Here is an 8,403-nt window from a genome sequence, read left to right on the forward strand (position 1 = left end):
CAGGCCAGGGTTAGGGTTAGGGTTAGGGGCCAGGGTTAGGCCAGGCCAGGGTTAGGGTTAGGTTAGGGTTAGGGGTTAGGGTTAGGGTTAGGTTAGGGTTAGGTTAGGGGGTTAGGGTTAGGGTTAGGTTAGGGTTAGGTTAGGGTTAGGGTTAGGGTTAGGGTTAGGGGTTAGGGGTTAGGGCCAGGGTTAGGCCAGGGTTAGGGTTAGGGTTAGGGCCAGGCCAGGTTAGGGCCAGGGCCAGGCCAGGGCCAGGCCAGGGCCAGGCCAGGCCAGGCCAGGCCAGGCCAGGGCCAGGCCAGGCCAGGCCAGGCCAGGGGCCAGGCCAGGCCAGGCCAGGCCAGGGCCAGGGCCAGGCCAGGCCAGGCCAGGGCCAGCCAGGGCCAGGCCAGGCCAGGCCAGGCCAGGCCAGGCCAGGGCCAGGGCCAGGCCAGGCCAGGCCAGGCCAGGCCAGGCCAGGCCAGGCCAGGCCAGGCCAGGGCCAGGCCAGGGCCAGGCCAGGCCAGGCCAGGCCAGGCCAGAGGCCAGGCCAGGCCAGGCCAGGCCAGGGCCAGGCCAGGCCAGGCCAGGCCAGGGCCAGGGCCAGGCCAGGCCAGGCCAGGCCAGGCCAGGCCAGGCCAGGCCAGGCCAGGCCAGGCCAGGGCCAGGGCCAGGCCAGGCCAGGCCAGGCCAGGCCAGGCCAGGCCAGGCCAGGCCAGGCCAGGCCAGGCCAGGGCCAGGGCCAGGCCAGGCCAGGCCAGGCCAGGCCAGGCCAGGCCAGGCCAGGCCAGGCCAGGCCAGGCCAGGCCAGGGCCAGGCCAGGCCAGGCCAGGGCCAGGCCAGGCCAGGCCAGGCCAGGCCAGGCCAGGCCAGGCCAGGCCAGGCCAGGCCAGGCCAGGCCAGGGCCAGGCCAGGGCCAGGCCAGGGCCAGGGCCAGGCCAGGGCCAGGGCCAGGGCCAGGCCAGGGCCAGGCCAGGGCCAGGCCAGGGCCAGGCCAGGCCAGGCCAGGCCAGGGCCAGGCCAGGCCAGGCCAGGCCAGGCCAGGCCAGGCCAGGGCCAGGCCAGGCCAGAGGCCAGGGCCAGGCCAGGCCAGGCCAGGCCAGGGCCAGGCCAGGCCAGGGCCAGGGCCAGGGCCAGGCCAGGCCAGGCCAGGCCAGGCCAGGCCAGGCCAGGCCAGGCCAGGCCAGGGCCAGGCCAGGCCAGGGCCAGGCCAGGCCAGGCCAGGCCAGGCCAGGCCAGGGCCAGGCCAGGCCAGGCCAGGCCAGGCCAGGCCAGGCCAGGCCAGGGCCAGGCCAGGCCAGGGCCAGGCCAGGGCCAGGGCCAGGCCAGGCCAGGCCAGGCCAGGCCAGGCCAGGCCAGGCCAGGCCAGGCCAGGCCAGCCAGCCAGGCCAGGCCAGGCCAGGGCCAGGCCAGGCCAGGCCAGGCCAGGCCAGGCCAGGGCCAGGGCCAGGCCAGGCCAGGCCAGGGCCAGGCCAGGGCCAGGCCTGGGCCAGGCCAGGCCAGGCCAGGGCCAGGCCAGGCCAGGCCAGGGCCAGGCCAGGCCAGGGCCAGGCCAGGCCAGGCCAGGCCAGGGGCCAGCCAGGCCAGGCCAGGCCAGGCCAGGCCAGGCCAGGCCAGGGGCCAGGCCAGGCCAGGCCAGGCCAGGCCAGGCCAGGGCCAGGGCCAGGCCAGGCCAGGCCAGGCCAGAGGCCAGGCCAGGGCCAGGCCAGGCCAGGGCCAGGCCAGGCCAGGGCCAGGCCAGGCCAGGCCAGGGCCAGGCCAGGCCAGCCAGGCCAGGCCAGGGCCAGGCCAGGGCCAGGCCAGGCCAGGCCAGGCCAGGCCAGAGGCCAGGCCAGGGCCAGGCCAGGCCAGGCCAGGCCAGAGGCCAGGGCCAGGCCAGGCCAGGCCAGGCCAGGCCAGGGCCAGAGGCCAGGCCAGGCCCAGGCCAGGCCAGGCCAGGCCAGGCCAGGCCAGGCCAGGCCAGGCCAGGGCCAGGCCAGGCCAGGGCCAGGCCAGGCCAGGGCCAGGGCCAGGGCCAGGCCAGGCCAGGCCAGGCCAGGCCAGGCCAGGGCCAGGCCAGGCCAGGCCAGGCCAGGCCAGGCCAGGGCCAGGCCAGGCCAGGCCAGGGCCAGGCCAGGCCAGGCCAGGGCCAGGCCAGGCCAGGCCAGGCCAGGGCCAGGCCAGGCCAGGCCAGGGCCAGGCCAGGCCAGGCCAGGCCAGGCCAGGCCAGGCCAGGCCAGGCCAGGGCCAGGCCAGGCCAGGCCAGGCCAGGGCCAGGCCAGGCCAGGCCAGGCCAGGGCCAGGCCAGGCCAGGGCCAGGCCAGGCCAGGGCCAGGCCAGGCCAGGCCAGGCCAGGCCAGGGCCAGGCCAGGCCAGGCCAGGCCAGGCCAGGCCAGGCCAGGCCAGGCCAGGCCAGGCCAGGCCAGGCCAGGCCAGGCCAGGCCAGGCCAGGCCAGGCCAGGCCAGGCCAGGCCAGGGCCAGGCCAGGCCAGGCCAGGCCAGGCCAGGGCCAGGCCAGGCCAGGCCAGGGCCAGGCCAGGCCAGGCCAGGCCAGGCCAGGGCCAGGCCAGGGCCAGGCCAGGCCAGGCCAGGCCAGGGCCAGGCCAGGCCAGGCCAGGCCAGGGCCAGGCCAGGCCAGGGCCAGGCCAGGGCCAGGCCAGGCCAGGCCAGGCCAGGCCAGGCCAGGCCAGGCCAGGCCAGGCCAGGGCCAGGCCAGGCCAGGCCAGGCCAGGGCCAGGCCAGGCCAGGCCAGGCCAGGCCAGGCCAGGCCAGGCCAGGCCAGGCCAGGGCCAGGCCAGGCCAGGCCAGGCCAGGCCAGGCCAGGCCAGGCCAGGCCAGGCCAGGGCCAGGCCAGGCCAGGCCAGGCCAGGCCAGGCCAGGGCCAGGCCAGGCCAGGCCAGGCCAGGCCAGGCCAGGGCCAGGCCAGGCCAGGCCAGGCCAGGCCAGGCCAGGCCAGGCCAGGGCCAGGGCCAGGCCAGGCCAGGCCAGGCCAGGCCAGGCCAGGCCAGGCCAGGCCAGGCCAGGCCAGGCCAGGCCAGGCCAGGCCAGGCCAGGCCAGGCCAGGCCAGGCCAGGGCCAGGCCAGGCCAGGCCAGGCCAGGCCAGGCCAGGCCAGGCCAGGCCAGGGCCAGGCCAGGCCAGGCCAGGGCCAGGCCAGGCCAGGCCAGGCCAGGCCAGGGCCAGGCCAGGCCAGGCCAGGCCAGGCCAGGCCAGGCCAGGCCAGGGCCAGGCCAGGGCCAGGCCAGGCCAGGCCAGGCCAGGCCAGGCCAGGCCAGGCCAGGCCAGGGCCAGGCCAGGCCAGGCCAGGCCAGGCCAGGCCAGGGCCAGGCCAGGCCAGGCCAGGCCAGGCCAGGCCAGGGCCAGGGCCAGGCCAGGGCCAGGCCAGGCCAGGCCAGGGCCAGGCCAGGCCAGGCCAGGCCAGGGCCAGGCCAGGCCAGGGCCAGGCCAGGCCAGGGCCAGGCCAGGCCAGGCCAGGCCAGGCCAGGCCAGGCCAGGCCAGGCCAGGCCAGGCCAGGCCAGGCCAGGCCAGGCCAGGCCAGGGCCAGGGCCAGGCCAGGCCAGGCCAGGCCAGGCCAGGCCAGGCCAGGCCAGGCCAGGCCAGGGCCAGGCCAGGCCAGGGCCAGGCCAGGCCAGGCCAGGGCCAGGCCAGGCCAGGCCAGGCCAGGCCAGGGCCAGGCCAGGCCAGGCCAGGCCAGGCCAGGCCAGGCCAGGCCAGGGCCAGGCCAGGCCAGGCCAGGCCAGGCCAGGGCCAGGCCAGGCCAGGCCAGGCCAGGCCAGGGCCAGGCCAGGGCCAGGGCCAGGCCAGGCCAGGCCAGGCCAGGCCAGGGCCAGGGCCAGGCCAGGCCAGGCCAGGGCCAGGCCAGGCCAGGCCAGGCCAGGCCAGGCCAGGCCAGGCCAGGCCAGGCCAGGGCCAGGCCAGGCCAGGCCAGGCCAGGCCAGGCCAGGCCAGGCCAGGCCAGGGCCAGGCCAGGCCAGGCCAGGCCAGGCCAGGCCAGGCCAGGCCAGGCCAGGCCAGGCCAGGCCAGGCCAGGCCAGGCCAGGCCAGGCCAGGCCAGGCCAGGCCAGGCCAGGCCAGGGCCAGGGCCAGGCCAGGCCAGGCCAGGCCAGGCCAGGCCAGGCCAGGCCAGGGCCAGGCCAGGCCAGGCCAGGCCAGGCCAGGCCAGGCCAGGGCCAGGCCAGGCCAGGCCAGGCCAGGGCCAGGCCAGGCCAGGCCAGGCCAGGCCAGGGCCAGGGCCAGGGCCAGGCCAGGCCAGGCCAGGCCAGGCCAGGGCCAGGCCAGGCCAGGCCAGGGCCAGGCCAGGCCAGGCCAGGCCAGGCCAGGCCAGGCCAGGCCAGGCCAGGGCCAGGCCAGGCCAGGCCAGGCCAGGCCAGGCCAGGCCAGGCCAGGCCAGGCCAGGCCAGGGCCAGGCCAGGCCAGGCCAGGCCAGGCCAGGCCAGGCCAGGCCAGGCCAGGGCCAGGCCAGGCCAGGCCAGGCCAGGGCCAGGCCAGGCCAGGCCAGGCCAGGCCAGGCCAGGCCAGGCCAGGCCAGGCCAGGCCAGGGCCAGGCCAGGCCAGGCCAGGCCAGGCCAGGCCAGGGCCAGGCCAGGCCAGGCCAGGCCAGGCCAGGCCAGGCCAGGCCAGGGCCAGGCCAGGCCAGGCCAGGCCAGGGCCAGGGCCAGGCCAGGCCAGGCCAGGCCAGGCCAGGCCAGGCCAGGCCAGGCCAGGCCAGGCCAGGGCCAGGCCAGGCCAGGCCAGGCCAGGCCAGGCCAGGCCAGGCCAGGCCAGGCCAGGCCAGGCCAGGCCAGGGCCAGGCCAGGCCAGGGCCAGGCCAGGCCAGGCCAGGCCAGGCCAGGCCAGGGCCAGGCCAGGGCCAGGCCAGGCCAGGCCAGGCCAGGCCAGGCCAGGCCAGGCCAGGCCAGGCCAGGGCCAGGCCAGGCCAGGCCAGGCCAGGGCCAGGCCAGGCCAGGCCAGGCCAGGGCCAGGCCAGGCCAGGGCCAGGCCAGGCCAGGCCAGGCCAGGCCAGGCCAGGCCAGGCCAGGCCAGGCCAGGCCAGGCCAGGCCAGGCCAGGGCCAGGCCAGGCCAGGCCAGGCCAGGCCAGGCCAGGCCAGGCCAGGCCAGGCCAGGCCAGGCCAGGCCAGGGCCAGGCCAGGCCAGGCCAGGCCAGGCCAGGCCAGGGCCAGGCCAGGCCAGGCCAGGCCAGGCCAGGGCCAGGCCAGGCCAGGCCAGGCCAGGCCAGGCCAGGCCAGGCCAGGCCAGGGCCAGGCCAGGCCAGGCCAGGCCAGGCCAGGCCAGGCCAGGCCAGGCCAGGCCAGGCCAGGCCAGGGCCAGGGCCAGGCCAGGCCAGGCCAGGCCAGGGCCAGGCCAGGCCAGGCCAGGGCCAGGCCAGGCCAGGCCAGGCCAGGCCAGGCCAGGCCAGGGCCAGGCCAGGCCAGGCCAGGCCAGGCCAGGCCAGGCCAGGCCAGGCCAGGCCAGGCCAGGCCAGGCCAGGCCAGGCCAGGCCAGGCCAGGCCAGGGCCAGGCCAGGCCAGGCCAGGCCAGGCCAGGGCCAGGCCAGGCCAGGGCCAGGCCAGGCCAGGCCAGGGCCAGGCCAGGCCAGGCCAGGCCAGGCCAGGCCAGGCCAGGCCAGGCCAGGCCAGGCCAGGGCCAGGCCAGGCCAGGCCAGGCCAGGCCAGGCCAGGGCCAGGCCAGGCCAGGCCAGGCCAGGCCAGGCCAGGCCAGGGCCAGGCCAGGCCAGGCCAGGCCAGGCCAGGCCAGGGCCAGGCCAGGCCAGGCCAGGCCAGGCCAGGGCCAGGGCCAGGGCCAGGCCAGGCCAGGCCAGGCCAGGCCAGGCCAGGCCAGGCCAGGGCCAGGCCAGGCCAGGCCAGGCCAGGCCAGGCCAGGCCAGGCCAGGCCAGGGCCAGGCCAGGCCAGGGCCAGGGCCAGGCCAGGCCAGGCCAGGCCAGGCCAGGCCAGGCCAGGCCAGGCCAGGGCCAGGCCAGGCCAGGCCAGGCCAGGCCAGGCCAGGCCAGGCCAGGCCAGGCCAGGGCCAGGCCAGGCCAGGCCAGGGCCAGGCCAGGCCAGGCCAGGCCAGGCCAGGCCAGGCCAGGGCCAGGCCAGGCCAGGCCAGGCCAGGCCAGGCCAGGCCAGGCCAGGCCAGGCCAGGCCAGGCCAGGCCAGGCCAGGCCAGGCCAGGGCCAGGCCAGGCCAGGCCAGGCCAGGCCAGGCCAGGCCAGGCCAGGCCAGGCCAGGCCAGGCCAGGCCAGGCCAGGCCAGGCCAGGCCAGGCCAGGGCCAGGCCAGGCCAGGCCAGGGCCAGGCCAGGGCCAGGCCAGGCCAGGCCAGGCCAGGCCAGGCCAGGCCAGGCCAGGCCAGGGCCAGGCCAGGCCAGGCCAGGGCCAGGCCAGGCCAGGCCAGGCCAGGCCAGGCCAGGGCCAGGCCAGGCCAGGCCAGGGCCAGGCCAGGCCAGGCCAGGGCCAGGGCCAGGCCAGGCCAGGCCAGGCCAGGCCAGGCCAGGCCAGGCCAGGCCAGGCCAGGCCAGGCCAGGGCCAGGCCAGGCCAGGGCCAGGCCAGGCCAGGCCAGGGCCAGGCCAGGCCAGGCCAGGCCAGGCCAGGCCAGGCCAGGCCAGGCCAGGCCAGGGCCAGGCCAGGCCAGGCCAGGCCAGGCCAGGCCAGGCCAGGCCAGGCCAGGGCCAGGCCAGGCCAGGCCAGGCCAGGCCAGGCCAGGCCAGGCCAGGCCAGGCCAGGCCAGGCCAGGCCAGGCCAGGCCAGGCCAGGCCAGGCCAGGCCAGGGCCAGGCCAGGCCAGGCCAGGCCAGGCCAGGCCAGGCCAGGCCAGGGCCAGGCCAGGCCAGGGCCAGGCCAGGCCAGGCCAGGCCAGGCCAGGCCAGGCCAGGCCAGGCCAGGCCAGGCCAGGCCAGGCCAGGCCAGGCCAGGCCAGGCCAGGCCAGGCCAGGCCAGGCCAGGCCAGGGCCAGGCCAGGCCAGGCCAGGCCAGGCCAGGCCAGGCCAGGCCAGGCCAGGCCAGGGCCAGGCCAGGCCAGGCCAGGGCCAGGGCCAGGCCAGGCCAGGCCAGGGCCAGGCCAGGCCAGGCCAGGCCAGGCCAGGCCAGGCCAGGCCAGGCCAGGCCAGGGCCAGGCCAGGCCAGGCCAGGCCAGGCCAGGCCAGGCCAGGCCAGGCCAGGCCAGGCCAGGGCCAGGCCAGGCCAGGCCAGGCCAGGCCAGGCCAGGCCAGGCCAGGCCAGGCCAGGGCCAGGCCAGGGCCAGGCCAGGCCAGGCCAGGCCAGGCCAGGCCAGGCCAGGCCAGGCCAGGCCAGGCCAGGCCAGGCCAGGGCCAGGGCCAGGCCAGGCCAGGCCAGGGCCAGGCCAGGCCAGGCCAGGGCCAGGGCCAGGCCAGGCCAGGCCAGGCCAGGCCAGGGCCAGGCCAGGCCAGGGCCAGGGCCAGGCCAGGCCAGGCCAGGCCAGGCCAGGGCCAGGCCAGGCCAGGCCAGGGCCAGGCCAGGCCAGGCCAGGGCCAGGCCAGGCCAGGGCCAGGCCAGGCCAGGCCAGGCCAGGCCAGGCCAGGGCCAGGCCAGGCCAGGCCAGGCCAGGGCCAGGCCAGGCCAGGCCAGGGCCAGGCCAGGCCAGGCCAGGCCAGGCCAGGCCAGGCCAGGCCAGGCCAGGCCAGGGCCAGGGCCAGGGCCAGGCCAGCCAGGCCAGGGCCAGGCCAGGCCAGGCCAGGCCAGGCCAGGCCAGGGCCAGGCCAGGCCAGGCCAGGCCAGGCCAGGGCCAGGCCAGGCCAGGCCAGGCCAGGCCAGGCCAGGCCAGGCCAGGCCAGGGCCAGGCCAGGGCCAGGCCAGGGCCAGGCCAGGCCAGGCCAGGCCAGGCCAGGCCAGGCCAGGCCAGGGCCAGGGCCAGGCCAGGCCAGGGCCAGGCCAGGCCAGGGCCAGGGCCAGGCCAGGCCAGGCCAGGCCAGGCCAGGCCAGGCCAGGCCAGGCCAGGGCCAGGCCAGGGCCAGGGCCAGGGCCAGGGGCCAGGCCAGGCCAGGGCCAGGCCAGGCCAGGGCCAGGGCCAGGGCCAGGGCCAGGCCAGGCCAGGCCAGGGCCAGGCCAGGCCAGGGCCAGGGCCAGGCCAGGCCAGGCCAGGCCAGGCCAGGCCAGGCCAGGCCAGGGCCAGGCCAGGCCAGGCCAGGGCCAGGCCAGGCCAGGGGCCAGGCCAGGCCAGGGGCCAGGCCAGGCCAGGGCCAGGCCAGGCCAGGCCAGGCCAGGGCCAGGGCCAGGGCCAGGCCAGGCCAGGGCCAGGGCCAGGCCAGGCCAGGCCAGGCCAGGGCCAGGCCAGGGGCCAGGCCAGGGCCAGGCCAGGCCAGGCCAGGCCAGGCCAGGGCCAGGCCAGGCCAGGCCAGGCCAGGCCAGCCAGCTCAGGCCAGGGCCAGGCCAGGCCAGGCCAGCCAGGCCAGCCAGGCCAGGCCAGGCCAGGGCCAGGCCAGGCCAGGCCAGGGCCAGGCCAGGGCCAGGC

The sequence above is a fragment of the Oncorhynchus masou genome, chromosome 31 (assembly GCF_036934945.1).
Source record: "Oncorhynchus masou masou isolate Uvic2021 chromosome 31, UVic_Omas_1.1, whole genome shotgun sequence".
NCBI lineage: Eukaryota > Metazoa > Chordata > Actinopteri > Salmoniformes > Salmonidae > Oncorhynchus > Oncorhynchus masou.